The 18,597-nt window shown below is 39.5% G+C and overlaps 1 protein-coding gene across 5 annotated transcripts in view; it reads left to right on the top strand.

The window, feature by feature from the left end:
• The first annotated feature begins 1,301 nt into the window (after nucleotides 1-1,301).
• The window catches only part of JAK2 (Janus kinase 2), an 89,947-nt gene continuing 72,651 nt past the window's right edge, over nucleotides 1,302-18,597 (top strand). For 2 of the 5 annotated variants that reach the window (XM_030968260.1, XM_030968261.1), the window contains exons 1-4: nucleotides 1,302-1,418; nucleotides 1,980-2,041; nucleotides 4,395-4,465; nucleotides 4,785-4,901. The gene's annotated coding sequence lies outside the window, so the exon portion shown is untranslated. Of the gene's footprint in view, nucleotides 1,419-1,979; nucleotides 2,042-4,394; nucleotides 4,466-4,707; nucleotides 4,902-18,597 lie in introns of those variants that run through there. The other 3 variants (XM_030968264.1, XM_030968259.1, XM_030968262.1) reach the window with 2 other exon arrangements.

Raw genomic sequence — 18,597 nt, 5'->3', positions numbered from 1 at the left:
TTTGAGATGAAGGACTAGATATTATCGAAGAAAACACGCTGTAATTTACTTTATTTCAAAATCACCAGGTATTCTTTACACTGCACATTCAATAAAAACAAAGCAATGTAGCCACTGATACAATTTCCAGTTCTGAAATGGCTTAGATTTTGTCCTTAAAGGACATGAGACCTGTGGGATGATGTTATGGCACATGGGCATACTCTTCTGTACAGAGCAAAAGACCATGCACCACATCATAGAAATGACATGATAAAGTAAGATTGTCCTTAAAGAATTACATTTTAACAGCGCCAAGTTGCTAGTTGACCCATAACAGCCTGCTTTGAAAACAAGAATGTCACAAGCGGGAGTCCATTAGCGTGAGTCTGAGACTCATCAACCATCAAACTTTTACATGGCTTTTTAGTTCTTCCCTGTCCCAGCTTGTGTTTATCCTTTGTCTAACAGACAACCCAGTTCCTGAGCCTTCAGGTGAAGCATGTATACTTGGCACAGACAAGAAAACAAGGAACAAACTCATTGGACAAGAAGTGACAGAAGAGTGTGCATTTCAGAAGTCAGAACTGTGTAATAAATCCCAAGAGGTGGGACAGAACTAGCACACACACACATACATTTTGCTTAAAAAACAGCCGTACATTTTTTCTTTGGCCCAGCCAACACAGTCACTACTGTGCAGCCAGACCGCAGCAAGGACGCACTGCTTGTTTGCCACGGCTGAACAAGGCCAGATCTGTCCCTCACGCTCGCTGGTCCCAAGCCCTCCAGCTTTCCCCTGGGCGGGCTCCCACAGACGGAGACTTGTGGAAGACAAGAAAAGCCCTGGCTGCCCGCACCGACTGTCGGGCAGGCAGCGGGGGCAAAGAGCAGCGCTCGCCTGCTCGGCAGCGGTTCCGCTTCTCGCACTGACAAAACCCTGGTGCCCTCTCTAGTGCCGACGGAACCTGACAGAGCTCCAGATGAGTTTCGATCTCAAGCACATACGTGACTCGTGGGGATGGTACTGTGTGTAGGGCCAAGAGCTGGACGCGATGACCCACGTGTGGTCCCTTGCCCTTTCCAACTCAGAGTATGCTGCGATTCTGCGATGAGGGGGCTGCCGCCTGCACGGGAGAGCTGCGCGACGCCCGCCCTGCGGCCGCACGACGGCTCCGCGGGCCGAGGGACGCGCCGCCCCGCCCGGCACGGCGGGCCCCGCCGGAGCGGCCGCGCCTCGCCGGGGCAGCGCGGCGGGACCCGCCCCGCCCGCAGCCGCGCGATGACGTGAGCGGCGGGAGCGCCGCCCAGCCGGAGGCAGTGGCCAGAGCGCGGGTCGGCGCGGAGCTGTCGCCGCGTCCCCCGGCCGGCGCCGCCGTGCATGGGGAGGGAGCGGGCGGGACGCTGCCTGCGCGCCGCGCTGCACAGCCACAGCCGCAGTGAGTGGGGCCGGCAGCGCCTGCCCGCCGGCGGGGCCCAGGGGGTGGCCGGGGTGGCGGCTGCACCGCCGTGTCCTGAGCCCCGTCCCGCGGGCGGGGGCTCAGCCCCGGCGGGCGGGGGGGGGGCGGGCTACCCTGCCCGCCGGGCGCTGTGAGCGGGGCACCGCGCTGGCTTCCTCTCCCTCCGTAAACAGGGCTCCCGGGGGGCGGGCCGGGGCCGACCTGGGCGGCGGGGAAGCTGGAAGTGTGGCTGCCGCGCCTCTTCGGTGGAGGTGCTGTGTGTTGCGGGAGAACTTCCTCGCGAATACTTATTTGTACCGTTAAAAAAAATCTCTTCGCAGAAGGAGGGCAAACAGTCACGAAAAACCACACTTGTGGTTTTTCTCTGTAAGTGTCTATTGAATTTGCTTCTGCGTGGGGAAGTGTTCCGTTAGGTGTGGGTTGTGAATTAATGGATTTGATTAATTTGCAGAAGATAATTTTTCTTTTAAGAAAAGAATGTCAGATAAAACTTCCTCAGTTTTTTTTTTTTTTTTTTTTTTTTTTTTTTTGCGACTGAAGTCTAATTAGAACCTGATTGTGGCATTGTCTTCAAATTTTTTCACTTCTGCAGTCAGTGACAGGTGAGAAAATAACACCTTCCTTTGGTTATTCATAAATTGTTTTATGCTGGGAATTGCTGACTGTATTCCTTCTGGTTGCTGTACAGAAGAAAACTTAATTGGGAAGATTGTAACGGCTATTGACAATTTTGAGTGTAATTTTGTACTTGAGATTATTTGCTTTGTGATCATTGTTTCTGACATCTTAGCTCTGCAAAGCTTAGCAATTTATTATCTCTTAATTTGTTCTGTTACTAGTTAAATGTAACATGTATGTAAGTAGGTGAGAGAGAAGTATTTCTTAAGTTTCTATTTTATGGAAAATCAGTATTGACAGATGACTACAGAAAGACTCTGTGCACACTTAAAGGTAGTTAATCCATATAACTGATCCAAAATTTCTTTTCCTTCCCTGCATCTCAGTCTTCTTCATAACTGGTATGGTGCTAATACTGTAGTGATGTTCTTTGGGCATGCCCATTTTTCTTCCCTTTTTAGAGTTTGTGGCAGTAATTTAAGGATTCAGTGGGAATACAGTAGCCACTACTGTGTTCTGCTTGATAAGAATGCATCTTGAGTGACTTACGTGGTGTAAGTCTAGACTCTTGAATTAAACAACTTCAGTATTATTGTATGAAATAGCAGGGATTTTAAGCTGTGGTGGACTTTCCAGAGAAGCCTAAATTTGACCTATTTGAAGATTTTCATTTTTTGTAAGCACCAATGACAGCAACATGGGGAAGGAGTATTTGCTGCCGGGAGGGGAAGTTGTAATGAGCAAGAAGTACATGGAATGCAGAAAATGGTCCTACATCCTTGTTGGTTGAATCAGACTGACTGGAACTGCAGAATGGAAAATGAAAGGAGGTTGCTATTGCTTTTTTACTTGTAGCTGTTCAAAATTATGATTAGGCTAATAAAAAGTTGAAATCTCTGTAGAATAACCATTTCCAAACTATGTGGAGGTAGTGTTATGCATGAGCACAGAATAGTACTAAAGTGAGTGTTACTGCCATGTTGTACTAGCAATGGCATCATCTTTCTGAAGTTAGGAGAAAAGCAATTGCTGGATGAGGTTGTTGCTTTGCCATTGGTCTCTTTTTATTTCAGCTTTGGGACATTTTTACAGTATGCCCTTATGTAAACAAAAGCTAAGTGATGATATTTGCATTTACAAGATATAACCTGAGGTCTCATCTGAAAGAGCCTTAAAAGGGAAATAAACACAATTCAGAAATGTAGTAGTATTAAACAGAGACAGTAATTAAATGTTGTTCATTATGAATAGAAGAGTATCAAAAGTTACAAACTTGCAATTAAAAAGCAGTTTACAGAATTGACCATGCAATAATAAAACAAGTTTTTGTTCTAAAAAATGTTATTCTAAGAATGAAAAACAACTGGAAGAAGGCAACTAAAATCTGGTGGCTTTTTTTAGAAAAGTAACTGGAACTTTAAGTAGGGGGTTAAACTAGATGACCTCCTGCAGTGCCTCTCAATCCAAATTATCCTGTGCTACTGCTCCTGTTCTGTTACAGGCTAGCATTTTTCTCGTAACACACCTGCTACTTTTTACCTAGGCTTGCATGCAAATGTTATCCCTGTCATTAGGCTAGTACACAGTTATATTTTTTCATTTGACTTAATAGAGCTGCTGTTTCAAAACCTCCGACCCTGGCTGTGCACTGATTTTGGTGGGTTCCTTTATGTATTCATGTGTCCCATGGGGTTCTCAGCAAGAGGCCACTAAGATGACTAATATGAGTAATACTAGCATGATCTGAGTCAACATTTGAGCTCATGCTTACGTTTGTATTTCTTTAACTTGTTTCAGTTACAATTTCTTTATCAAAAGGTGAATGAGGAGCTTTCTTGAATTTCTGAATATGATATTTTAAATTTATTCTGTGAGATAGATCAGTCTTCGTGCAGATGTGAAAAACTGTACAAAAATGGGAATATACAAAGAAGCTTCTTTGTAGTAGTTCTGCTGAAGGAACAGTGATCCAGTTTTATTTGCTGCATACAAATAGATGCTTTCTGCTGCATACTGTGTTCATCTAGAGAGTAGATTGTATGGCTCACTTAAATTGGTTGTGCGCGACAGTACAGTGACAGCTACAAGGTACCAGTGTAAGGTGGGTTGTCACTGTCAGTTGCAACCTGTAAGATGCTCAAAGAAAAAGGGTGATGCCTCACTCAAGCTCTGTGGGTTATGCAATACTGGATGCAGAGAGGTCTGGTTCACGTGGACAGTGATAACCCCCATGTGTTATGTAGAATGACTTGCCTAGAAGGCAATTGTCCATCTAATTTTGGTTATGTAGTTACTGTTTCGCACAGTCAAAGCTGAATCTTTAAATCTGATTTGTAGGAAAAAACCTGTCCAGTCTGGCGCAGGCACCTATTGATTTAAAATCAATAGAAACATTGTCCCTTTCTGAGGTGAGTTTTCTTTGCGTCTGTCTTTGACCATGACTTCCACAGCAGCATTACGTGGTTCCTTTTGTTGTTAGTAGTTTGCTTTTTAATCATGGTTGCACATTTCCTTATATTAGGAAGGGAGGTGTTAGCCCTTGCTGCTTAGATTTTCTATCTTCTTGGTTTTCTTCTGGTTTTGTGTGGTGCTTTCTTTGCAGGGGTGGGGGAAGGGGGTTATATGTGTGCATTTTCTTTTTTCTCAGAGTCTTTAGTATTTGTTCATAGCTCATAAAAATCTATTAACTAATTCTGTTTTTCTGTGTTTTTTCTGATGTCACAAAAGACAATATTCCAGGTGAACTGAGAATGTTTTCAAAACCTTTCCTCTCTTCATCAGAACACTTTTTCTTTTCTCTTGTGTGCCTGTATTAAGCAGAGATTCTGGTGACCTGCACATCCTGTGAGTGGTTGTTTTGTTTATCTGCTTATATTTGGCTTATAATGTAATGTCACATGCGAATAACTGCAAGTTTTTCTTTCGGGGGTATATTATTTTATGTTTGTTGACATCAGATGTTATCTGTCTTTTGGTTTTTTTGCTTGGCTAGCTCTCGGTTTTGATCCTGCTCAAGTCTCATGTAAGCCAGTTATCACCAAACTTGTTTTTAGGCTAGGAGTTTGAAAGTGCTTATATGCTTGCATATGTATGGTGTAGTATTTCTTGCTCTGCATGCAGCCCCATATGGGATCTTTTATGATGTTTACCCCAGTTCTTAATCTATGTGTTGTTCATGGTGTAAGGTTTTTTATCGACAGTTCAGTGGAGCTGATTTAGCTGGTATTACCTTTATCGTTCTGCTTATGTGCTTGAGCAGCTGCAGTAGATTTCAGGACTTAAGAAAGTCTTTTACAGATGTTTTAATTAAATGGATTTATTATACATGTTCAAAGTATTGTGATTAAAGTTATTAGCATGTATAATTAAAACTTTTAAAATGGTTCTTTATGTGACTTCATTGGTCTCAAGGATTCATTTTTTGTAGTATTTAGTGAGAGTAACTATCAAATCAGTTTAAATCAGTTGTTAGACCTTTTTTTGCACAGTATATAATATCATCCTGTTTACCAGAAACTATGCAAGAATTTTGAGAGTTTTTTTGGTGAGCGGATAATATGTTAGAGGAATAATGTTTGCGTACAAGGTCTAGTATGCTTTAAATGAGTATTTTCCATCTCTGATATCCGTTAGTCTTGTTTGACTGCAAGGATTTCATAGTTATGACAAAAATGTTCATCACTATTCATTATTTCATAATACTGGCTATGGCTTGGGTTTCTAGTACTGTCAGATATTTCTAAAGTAAGAAACCTTTAACTTCTAAATATCCAGTGTTGATACATAAACATACAGTTCATTTGGTACCTATACTTATCAAACAGTTTTTAGAGGCCTCAGTTATTCAAGTGCATTTAGATTGGGAGGCCTTTTAATTTCAACATGAAATTATGAGATTACTTGCATGGATTCAGATATGGAGGTATGGGTTGCAGGTGATATTTGGGTTATGTATTAGGCAAAATTTGACTGGGAGACTAATGCAAGACCATTTGAGGACAAAGACAGTTGGAAAACAAACATTAATTCCTAATGAAAGAGGGGTTTATAAACTATAGAGAGAGAATTATAAACCATGAAGTCACAAAGATCTAAGAATAAGGTGGAGTTGTAGTTTTATCGTGTGTATTAACTGTTCTCTTAAGCTGTCTTTGTTCTCAAGACTTTTCTTTCCTTAGCCTCTCACAAACACTGGAATCTGCTGCTTCCTCGGTTGTGTAAACACAACAGTTTTTTATAGGCCTGTGCTGTAAACTGTATCACAAGTGACTTAAGTTAAAATTAATTGTTTTTATCTCATTTGGAACAAGTGGCATGAGGGAAAGGGAACGGACAGGATAACTTCTTAAGATGGCTTGCAATGTCAGAGAAAATGTTGTGTAATTGCATCCTGGATAACCCCAAAGATGGACTGAGCTACAAAAGAAATGTTGGGTTCCCAGTGGAATTGGAGGGCACTGGATTGCACAAGACCCAGATCCTCAGCTGTGGGCAGTAAAGCTTGTGTCAATCCAACAGCTGGCTCCCAAAAGACAGACTTTGGAACTACTCTTACAACTGTGTAAATAGGTGCACGGTTATCTTTTAATTGCTGCATACCTGGGTCTTCATAAAGCTTTGTAACTATGCTCTCTGTCAGGGAGCTTGTGAAAATGTACTTCTGGCTGCTTTTCTCCTAACCTGGTTTCTTCAGTTAAAGGTGATTTCAAGGTAGTTGGCTAACATTAGGGCATTCTATTCCTATGTATCTTCTCTTCCCTAAAATTGGAGACTAGCCCACTAAAACCATGTTTTGGACATTGCAAGGAGGATGGACATGTACTGAATTTCAGTGAGTATTTCATAAGCATTCTTGCAGAAGCTGGAGATAAGCATGTTAGACTTAAGTTTGTGATAGCAAGAGTGCAAAATTTAGTAAAATGTACAGGCACTGTGCAAAGTGGGTGTGGAAATGAACTGGAGTCTTCACTTTTCATTGTTACGCATTGCCAGACCTAAAACCAGTGTGATGAAATAGGTGTACATTAAAGTGGAGAATAAATAAGCCAGAGGATTTATTTGGCTGAGGTGTAATGAGATTACACCAGAATCACTCAGAAACAAATGAATTTGAAGCTAGGTTTGCAATGTAGTTGCATGTGTGATTGTAACACACATAGGTGTACCTGAACTTGTTCATATTTCAGCAGCTGGAAGCCACAGCAGTTTAAACCATACAGGACACTGAAAGTTTCTCATGGCCTTTGCTACCCAACGTGGTGCACATGTATTAGCAGTGTTTAGAAGGATATCTTTAGACTGCAGCACTCTTAAGCCGTGCAATAATTTTCTTGGGCTTTGGTATTTTCTCCAGGTTTCTTTCCAAAGAGCTCTGCCACTTGCTGAGATTGCTATCTTATTGTCCTGGTTTCAGCCAAGACAGAGTTAATTTTTCTGCAGTAGCTGTGAGGAGGTAGAGCCTGGGCCTATGTGGCAGTGTCTAGGTTGTTATTCTATACCATGCACTTCATCCTGTTGGAAGTAGGGTGATCTCACTTCTGGAAAGAAGGGTGTGGCATCAGGTCAAGAAGAAGTGTGGTGGGAAGAGGGAACTAGGGGACTTTGCGCAGCGTTTTGCATGTAAATCACCCTCTTTTGTACACTTTTGGTATTAATACTGTTGTTGCTACTGTCCATTTTCTTATCTCATTGCTGTTTCCAGTAAATTGTTCTTACATCAACCTGTAATCTCTGCCTTTTGTTTTTTTCACTGACATGGGGACATGGAGGGAGCAGCCAGGGTTCTTTTTAGTGGGAGCACCAAATTGGGAATACCATTCCTAAATTATGACACTTATCAATAATTCTGCCAGTGAGCCCACAAAGCTGAATTTTAAATTCACTTTGGAATGCAAAAATGTTTTTACTTTGTTTTTTGAAAGAGATTGTAGTATCTGGCAATTTTTATGGTTATTTGGTGAGTTTTGACACATAATTTTTTCAAACTCTTGAACCTGATGTAAAAATTTTTTGGTAGGTTGATAATATGTGATGTCTCTTCTTGAAGCTTGTTATGCTGTGATGTGGTTGTGCAGTTGCTATGACTATGCAGGGTGGTGAAATAATATTTTTAGTCAGACTTTTTAGAAGGATATTTGAAGTTTGTCATGACTTGATATTACAGCCATTAACCGCATGCCATAATATGCTAGAAGGCATTGACTGTTTGGTTTCTTATCCTTGCAGTAGTCTTGTGGACTGCTCAACCAAATTCTATGAAAGGCCTTTGAGCAGCTTTATATTTAGGTTTTTTGAAACCGTTTCTGCAAATACTGAAAAAGCATTAGTTTTGAACAGCGTATAGGGCACTTGGTGCTTTGTCCTAATGTGTCAAACTATTTTGCTCCCTCTCCGACATCTGTAGTATGTCTTGGGTTGAAAACTCAGTATTATTTTGAGTTGATGCAACATAGCTTAAGTGTTTCTAAGTGAGAATGCCTAAAGGGAAGTCATCTTGAGTGCCCTTTATCATGCAGTTAATGGGTTAAATATCTGTGAAGCCAGGGAAAGTGATGGTCCCCTTTCATGCTCAGGGGATGCGCCGAATGAAAACAAGAGCACATCATCCCTGATTTTCAGTGGACAAGCAGCTAATAGATATGAAAAGGGTTTCTTTAAATTATTGTTAGTTTAAAAGAAAACTGTTTGGAGGTTATCGTTACAGTTCTGCTAAAGCCTAAATTTAGTCAAATGTTGTAACTTTTAGTTAAAGACAGATATTGTATAGAGCCACAGAATGATTTAGTGGAGTGGAACCTCAGTTGGTTTCTGTTTCAAAGTTCTGCATAAAGTAGAACTTTGAGTCAGTTAGGAGGTCATAACAGGTACAAAAGCTGTATCCAGGAAGGTCATAAAAATCTCCAAGGATGGAGATAACATGTCGACCACTGGGCCATCATCTGGATGCCAAACATTCTCTTTATTTCCTCTCTGAATGTTTTGTGTTTCAACTTGCTCCTGTTGTCTCTTGTCCTTTGGATGGAGGACAAGAGCTTGGCTCCATCTTCTGAATAATTTCCATGTTGTACTGGGGACTGCTGTTGGGCTCCCCCAGTCTCATCCAGGTAGAATAGACCCTGCTTCCTAGTCTGTCCTCATCGGGTCTATGCTACAGCCTCCAACAGTGTTGGTGGCCTCTGCTGTGAACTTGTTCCCATTTGCCAGTGGTTTTTTTTTCTATCTTAGGGCAGTGGAATAAGACCTAGATTCAGAATTTTAAGTTCAACTAAGATCTAAATACTGACGAATTCCTAAATAAAGGCCAGGACAGTAGGTGGCCAGAGACTTTCCAACAACCAAACTGGGAATATATTCTTCCCCCAGTTTTTGTAAAAATAACCATGCGATGATGAACGATGATTGGTTTAAATCCCTGAACTGCATAGTTTGAAAAATGTAGTATGTTTTGTATAAATTTATTTTGTTATATAACTTTTCATTGTAAGTATTGTATTTAATAATGTCAACTGTAGTTTTTTGACAGTTTCATATTTTTTTGTTACATTTCAATTTTAGAAATGCAGTGTGCAAACAGAAGTTAAAAATTACTGTAATTGAAAACTGTAGCCAATGTGCTCTTTAGCATAATTTAATTAATTAAAATTCAAAGTCTAGATTGAACTCATTTAAATTCCATCTCTTCTTACATAAAAATGCACCATAATATGTCTTGTTTAATTAAAAACATTAGTGCAGAGAACTATTTGGCTCCTTGAGTGATAAAATACATGGAACAACAGTTTTAAAAGTAAACGTGCTACATGCATGGTTTATATTAAATGTTCTCTTTAATTTCAGTCATAGCTTAAAAAGATATTTTTAATTTGAATAAATTAATTTGTCTGGCCATTAGTTTGCTGAGTACTTAATTATACATGACATTAATAGAACACATGTATTTGTATTTTGGGAGGTTTTGGGTGTTTTTTGTTTGTTTGTTTGTCTGTTGTTTGTTTTCTTTTAATTTTATCTTTGAGCCTCTAAGACTCATTGACTGTTAAACCAGCTGGAACTTTTGGAGTGTTACAGTCTTTTGTTTTTGTCAGGTCATTAAACTTCAACCTGTTGATACCAAAGCATTCTGTTTTGCTGGAATGAATGTCTTCTAGAACTGGTTACAAGGGTGTGCCAGTGCAGTTTGGATCTTTGATCAAGCTGGATTCCTGAGTACAAGTTTACAAGTTTTAATATTTGCCTTTCTTAACAGTTTCTCTGTGATCTGATTGCACACTAATAAAGTTAATTGTGGAATGCAGGTTTCTTGCCTTAAGAAACATAAGTATATTGTGGATCAGTGTGCCATTTTTTTTGCATCAGTTAATGACCTCTAAATTTGTTTAATAAGAGCTTGTACTAGTGATATTATTTGCGCCTAAAATTCTTCCATTTCTTACTAAGGTTTGCTCTTGTACTTGAGGAGCTAAGTATATACATAATGTTAGAGTACTTGCCTTGTTTCCACTTCTTTTTTTTTCCATTGCTTTTTAAAGTTCGTGTTCCTGACACTTTTCTTATTATAATGACCTAAATTATTAGACTGCTTTCTTGATTATGAAATATTAAGGGGAAAGAAGAAATTTTAAGAAATCCGGTTGTAAAGGAAAATAACATCTTAATTACTTCCCCTGTTAGGCAGAGCTATATTTTCAGAGACAGTAAACATGTAGGAATTATCACTATGGTATTATTGGTTGAAACAATATTTTGCTTACTTCTGGTTAAGAAGAAAATATAATTTCTCATTGAACAGTTCTTTATAATACATTACAGTGATTCTAGAATACTTACCTGTTTTTTGGTACAGTATCTTTCTTATTTAGACATAATTTCCAGTTACTCACTAAACCTTTAGAGGAAGAAACTGAGCAAACAAAACTGCTGTACATCCTTTTGCTGTTAGGGAATTAAGGTGGTAAGTCATTGTCACTGATGATATTTACAGGAGACAAAAGAGAAACTAACGGAAGAAGGTATTAAAGCCTTTGTGGCAAAAACATGCATGATGATGCAACAAGGTTAAACAGGCGTGTAGACTCATTTGGTAAGCTTACACAGCAAGTAGTAGGAAAAAAATGTTTGTTTAAATTGTTAATTTGAACTTTCTAATATGTATGATACTGCACCACACACAAGACAACTATTTTGAACTTAGAAATAAAAGAAGACAGTCTTAGTCAAAGACATTGGGATATAATAATATATATATATTATAAAATATATATAAGGTCATAAGCATAATATAACCTTACTCTTTCTAAATGGTTATATTTCTAGTGTTGTAAGAAAAGGAATTTTCCGCTTTTATCACAACAGTAAAAATACTTTTGCATTCCTTTCTCAGAGTACTGGAACATGAGGTGAATTTACAGGCAGAAGCAGGAACCCAGTAGGATTCTGGAAATAATATGGGCTTAAAGTAAGGAGAGAGCAAGAATGTAAACAGCTTTGTGTCATCATCCTTCCAGAGGCCTCTCTGTTCATTACCTTCTTACTATCTCTTTACTCTTTTTTTTCAGAACTTTTCTCTCATGTTCAGCCACATCTCTCCTGTTGAGGCTTTGTTGCTTTCTTACATTTCTTCGTCTGATTGCATTAATAAAACAGCCATTAGCTGTTTTGCTCTGAATCAAGTAGGTTTTAAGATTGCTTTCTGATCTTGACAGTAGTCAATGTCTGACCTACTTGGAATCAAACTTCATGGCCCACATCTAGCCAAGTATTTTGTCATTCAGTTTACTGAAAGGTTGTTTGCTGAAACAACCTTTTGTCTTTCTGGATCTGTTGTCCTCAGATTTACTATAGCCAACTCCCCAGTCAAGTTTTGAGTGCCTCTGGAGAGAAAATGGGAAAAAAATAAGATAACCAAAAATCACTTTACAGCACCTTAAATATGATTCAATTTGCAAGCTGGGCTAAGCTATATTAAGATTATTTTTTGGGGGTTGGAAAACTGATTTTCAGTTGGAGGAGAACTATTGCTGGTTTTGAAGAAGAAATTAGTTTTGATTTTTTAGTGGAAAAACCAAATTTCTTGTGAAAAACAGGTTGTTAAAAGCCTCAGTTCTATTAGTGGGTAAGGGTGTAGTATTTTGATTAGAATTTTTTTTTGATGTGTGAGGAAGGAGAAGTATTGGTATTTTGTCTGGAAGGAAAACAGAAACTGGCAGGTTGCTTGGTAGTAGATGAGAACTGATGTTTAATCTGAATACAAGGATAATGGTAGGAAGTCAAAATGTATTACAAATGAGGGAAAGAAAATGCAGATGGCAGGTAATTAAGAAGGTGCAAGAAACCCTGAAATTAGTTCAGTTGGTTAGAGAATGAGGCTGATATTGCTGAGCTTGTGGGTTCAATCCCCACACTGGCCATTCACTGAAGACTTGGGCTCAGTGATCTCTGTGGGTCCTTTCCAACTCAGAGTATTTAGTGATTCTTAAAGTTACAAGTGTCCTTGCTTCTTTGTCTGTGAAGTGTCACAAAAGTGAACTGAATGTTCTGTGAAGCTGTCGGTAGATGAGTGGTTCTGTATGGAAATAGAAATGGGTGCAAATCCTTGTATGTCTTGTTAATTTTAACTGATTCTGTACATATTTAATTATTCCAGCAGTAGTAACTGTTGGAAAGTACTGTGTAATGTCAAATTTCAGTGAGGCTGCTGTATTGACAGTGGGGCGGTCCTTTGTGATAAGACTTTGGAAATGCTCTTTTATAACCTCAGTATAGACAATTGATCTAAGAAAAGATTGATCATCTGGTAGTGTTTGAAGCAGGCATTCATGCTATCTGCAAGTGTTTTGCTCAGTTTTGGTTTCTCATGGTTGAAGGTGTGACACTCTAGCTGTATGTGAGCATTAAAGATTTCATAATTTAAACCAAAATTTTCTCTGAACTGGTGTTCATTTCTCCAGAAAATACTGTATCTTTCATGTGTGTGCACATATTCCTTACTACTTTTTCACCTATACCTTTATAGTTTCTCGGCAGGGAAATAAGCAGAAGTATGTATTTCAGTCTAAAATTCTCAGTATCTAGAACTCTAACATCATCCTTTCATTTTTTAGGCCATGTGATGTAATAAAGTATCAGTTTAATAAACCTTTTATTTATGACACTTCCATCTACTGACACAGACCATGTACAGGATTGGTTTTGCAATTACAGTTTGTGATCTCTCATTTTCTCTTTTATTTTAAAGTTTTGTTTTATCTGTGTAATGGATGAGACCCTTTTGAAGTCATAATTAAAATTTAAATAATAATTAAAATATTAGATCAGAGTACTTATTCACTGGGTGAATTGCTACATAATATAACTGTTACTGAAAAAATGACATACTCATAAGTACAGTGCTGTAAGTGCAATGTTTACTTTAAAACATTATACAATTGTTTTTATGAGAGAGAGTCTTTAATAGGCTATCATTGCATATGTACAGAACATTAGTCATTCTGTATTTTAAATTATGATGTGCTTCTATTTCATAGAATATTTGAGTCACTTCTAGGTAATTATTAGAAATTCATATGCCTTCCAAATGTGATAGAGCATTTTAAATGTGTATGGCTAATGCTACTGTTTCTGCTAGTTTCAAACCATTTGAAAAGTACTCTTGGTGTTCAGCCAAGTAGATCATCAAAATGCTACTGTTGGACTAGTTCACACAAAGTCTGGCTTTAGCAAATCTCATTATATGATTACAGCCATACTTAAAGCGTTAAATTGTGTGTACAAGTAATGAAAGAAATGGCAGGTCAGCTGTGGATTACACAGACTATGTGGGAGTGTCAGTTTAGTAATTTGTGTGTCTTTTCATTTTTGTCCTTGTAACCTGAAAATCCTGGTTGACTTAAGAACATCATGTTTACTGTCAAGGCTACTATGATAACTAAACCATTTATTTAGAACAGATGCATGATATCTAGACTCAATTACAGCAACACATCATCCGACATGTGCAATGGTGTGTTTCTTTCACACAAAAACCAGAAGATGAAAAAAACCCTTATGTAATTTTTAGCTCACTCATAGTGCTGAAACTTAGGAAATTGGTAATCTAAACTTCATCACAGGCAGAAATGAAGTAATTTGCAGTGCAGAAGTAAGAAAAAATTGTCAGTTTTTGTGGCAATACTACCTCTAGTGATTACATGAGCATGACTTTTCTAAAACCTTTTTCTAGATATATTTCCTTGTATATTCTAGGGTTTATAGAAGTTTTTAACTTTTTTCTCCATTAGAAGACATTCTTTGAGTGTTGCCTGTTTGCAGATTGTCAATAATTTCTATTTGCAATGGATTATTTAAAATTAATGACTTGAGAGCCGTTACACAAAAAGACATGGAAGATTATCAACTCTGAAAGCAACTTGTATGCTCTTGAGTGATAAAGAAATGAAATACTGGGGAGAGCTAACTCTTTTGTCTTCTACCAAAAGAAAAAAGCCCAAACCTATCAAAGGGGCAGAACCAGTTCCTTTGAGGAGTCCAGCTGCTAGGAAAGGAAGGAGGAAATAGGAAACGGAGAATGCCCTGAATAAACAAAGGAAAAGGAACTTAAAGTGGGAGCTTTTACAAAATACAGAATAGATCAGGGATATAGAGTAAAGTGGCAAGAAGAAGAGTGGGATTCTTTTTCTCTTCCTTTTTTTCCTTCTGTCTTTTTCAGGGCAGGGAGATTATTATGATGTATAAAAGAAAAGGGAGGAACAAAACCAGAAAAAAAATGGAAGGGAATTTAGCTACCAACATAATTATAGTTCTGCTGGACTAAACGCTCAGCTTGAGAAGTATTTAGAGGTTTTGCAGGACCAGTACAAGCAATATATTTGCATTTGTGTGGTAAGGGGAAAAATATTTAACCACTTGCCCAAGTCAAGCTACTGCATTGAAAAAATTTATGAAGTGAAGGGCCAGTAAGGCAGCCCTCAGTAGCTGAATAAAGGCAGTACAGAAAGGACCGATTAGAGAGCAACTATAGCTCTAGGAAAGCAATTGGACTGCGTATGGGACTGCTTTGGATTTGTAAAAGGAATAAGATGTCATGATATTTAATCTGGTTTGGTCACAGTGTTTTTCACTTGTTTCAATAACATGTCCATTCACCAGGATATGAGTTCTGGTGCATGAAGCCTTTGGCTGCCTAGCTGGTACCTCCTGTATTACTGAATTGGCAAAAGTTTCCTACCCAATCTGTCAGTTAGTCACAAACACACAGAAGCAGATTGAAAAGGAAGACAACCATACAAGTATTTCTGTGTTTGTTTGGTTATAGAGTAGAATTGCTAATAGGGTGAGGTAGACAGCATGAATAGGAAGGGGTTTGGCAAGGCTGAGATGAGAAGGTATGTGGAAGCTTGCTGTCACTCTTACCAACATCTCCTACAAACAGGAGGATTGAGGGCCTTGAGCAGAAAACACTGAGGTGAGAGGGGGGGTTAAAGTTTGGAGTACTGACACTTTCTTCCGTGTTAAAGGCCTAGCAGGCGCATTCTTGAAGGGCTCCATGAGATGGGGTTTTCAGTGCTGCAGTGATCCCCTTTTGACTGGGTTAAAGGACAGCTGAATTAACTGGAGTTGTGTACCATAGGTGAAGAATGCCAGTAGGTTTTTATTTGTGTCGTGGGTTTACAGGATGCAGGTTTTCTGGGAATGGAGTGGCCAGAGGCCAATAGGTGTTCAGATTTTAAATTGACACCAGGCTTGGCCACTGAGGGTGGATGCGCCTCTGAGAACACAGGGGTTAGAAGCAGAGCACTCCCTTGGGCTCTCTCTTTGATTTCCGGCCAGCAAAGAGGCAAGGCCTCCCCTGCCCGGCTTCGAGCTGGGCGGGGGAGGGGAAACCTGCGGCCCGGCAGAGGTAGGCCTGACCCCTCAGGATGGAAGGGTGGTGGGGGCACCAGGAGGCGTTGGGCAGCCCCCCCAGGAGAGACAGAGGGAGAGAGGCCCCGAGAAGATTTGGGCAGCCTCCCCCCCCCCCTCCCCCCCCAGCTAGAAGATGAGAGAGAGAAAGCTGGTATGGGCCTGTGGCCTTGAAGTGATATCGGCTGTGGAGAAGCGGGGGAAGGGGGGAGTGCAGCAGGGAAGGAGCCTGGCCGCGTGCAAGAGTTTGTTAACCCCTTTCTGGACAATGAAGACCTCACAGAGCATTTGGACCTTTCCCGGAGGGGAGATGGAGTGGATGATAAAGAGGAAATGGGCAAGAGAATGACAGTCGGAGCAGTGAGTGAGGCTGGGAGAGTAAAGAAGAGGCCGGAAAGAGATGATGGAGTAGCTGGTTGCTGGACTCTTTTTGGTACAGCCATGGACAGAACCATGCTTCCTCGCGACACAGAGGCTGCATGCAGGGGGGAGGCGATGGCTCAGAACTGAGAGGGTTCAGTTTGGAGACCCCCCGGCCCCAGGGGGTAGACAAGTATGGGGGGGACAAGAGGTCCCGAGATGAGAGAAAACTGTGCTTTTTTTGGAACTGGTCAAAGCACCCTTAAAAGGATAACCCTTGAAGCAGCTCTGTTCCTTGTCCAGTGGTGAGAGCGCTGGGCATGCAAGGAAGAGGTCACCATGGCCCCAAGAAGGACTCCTCTCCTCTTGATGGACTGGAATTGAGTATTTACAGGGTGATGGATGGAGACTTGAAATTTGGAAGATGTATTGGAAATGTGGTGGCGGGGAGGAGGAAATGCTTTTTGTGGAGTTTTCATTTTCCAGGTGGGTGTGTGTGTGTGTGTGGTTTTTTTTTTCCTTTTGTAGTTTAGTTAATAAACTTTTTTTTCTAAGGTAGAGGCCTGCTTTGCTTATTTCCTGGTCACATCTCACAGCAAACACCAGGGAAGTATATTTTCATGGGGCACTGGCATTGTGCCAGTGTCAAACCATGACAATTTGTCACTGTTTTATTTCCAGTCCTTCTGCTGCAGTGAGAAGGGGTGGGAATTAAACTGACAACATCATTACGCCTAGTTACTCAGTATTGTTACAGTACTTGAAGTAATTTGAAGAAATACTGTTCCAGAGGTACAACATATAGGTGGCTTTCATCAAAGCAAGGAGTTTTGATTGCATTCACTATAAAATAAGGTCCCTAAAATACTAAGAATGGAAGACTATTCATAACTGGAAATGTGCTTACAGCCATTGAAGTGAGTTTTAAGGAAATGTTTTGAAATGCTTTTAAAGAGGATCTGCATCTGGTTCACTTTTTTTTCTGTTTCTCTGTATTTAAAAATAACCAGACACATACATGCAAAGGATTCAGTGTTATCACTAGAAACCTGGTTTCTGATCTTTTGGGATTCAAGTTGAAATTTACATTAGATTAATATGCATAAAGCAAGTCAACAACCAAGCATGTTTGACTCCATAATCTTACTGCGCTGCAAATTGTTTGAGTTTTTTTTTTTTTTTTTTTTGGTATGAGGATTCAAGTACTGCTTCCCTTCTTGGGATCTCATTCAAAGCCTTGTGAAATCAGCAAAATTTATTTGAATTCATTTGAAGTAAACCATTTTCATTTTGAGGTATGTGGACATGATGCAAATTTGAGTAATATGTGGCTCAGGTAGTTGCTTAATAAATCAAAGCAGGTTTAATGTATATTATCTTTTTATTTAGATTGATTTCTGAATTATTGCTGAGGTAAGTGGGCTACTAAAAGGAATTGTTCTAGATAAAATATCAGATGGAGCATTTTTGAGGCCACCACCATTTAGCACCCACTGGATTTGTTGCTTTGACAATATTTCTGTGTCGCAGGTCCTGTTTATTGTTGAAATATTGAATTTTTTGGTCTAAGTCTTTAACAAACTTCTATGTCCCAGAACAGCCTTGCAATGTAAGCTAAATGTTGAGAAGAGATATGGGAAAACTCCAGTGTCCATTTCCACTTGAAACTTCTAAAGATAATGGAGGACTAGAGGCTGGAGGATAGGCAGTGGACAGCATGAAAGAGGTTATAGGCCTTGCTTGTATTCATTGGCAGACTGGGTTGCAGAGACATACTTTATTGTAGTTGCAAGTGAAGAAAAATCTTTAATCTCCAAACATTTTGCAATTAGTAACATCTCTTCCAAAGCTAAAATGGATTGTCTGAATTTTTTTTTGTCTAATTGACATTACTTGCTGGTTGATGTAATCCTCCCACAAAGTATTTTAGTTTAAAAGAAAAGCAAAAAGCAACCAAGTCCTTTTCTATCTTTATGTAGAACCCAGAAAAAAGCTATTTATTTCCAGGAATCAGTCTGCATCTGTGTGTAGGTTTTTTTTCCCCATTTACAGTTTGAGTTTGTTGGTCATTGATGTCTTTCATGTAGTCTAGCAAAGGCTATTGTAGAGTGTTGTGAAACATACTTCAGGTTTGAGGAAAGGGGTTCTCTCATTTTAAAGTTTGGCCTGCGCTGCTTGGGAAAAAAAATCATGTTAGCGCAAAGAAACTTTAAATTGAACCAGCTACTTTGTGTTTGTTTTTGTTGCATAGCAAAGTTCCTATATAAAAATAAAATTTTGGATT

This window comes from Camarhynchus parvulus, chromosome Z, assembly GCF_901933205.1.
Source record: "Camarhynchus parvulus chromosome Z, STF_HiC, whole genome shotgun sequence".
Lineage (NCBI taxonomy): Eukaryota > Metazoa > Chordata > Aves > Passeriformes > Thraupidae > Camarhynchus > Camarhynchus parvulus.
The sequence above is the reverse complement of the archived record's forward strand: the minus strand, read 5'-3'. Positions and strand labels throughout refer to the sequence as shown.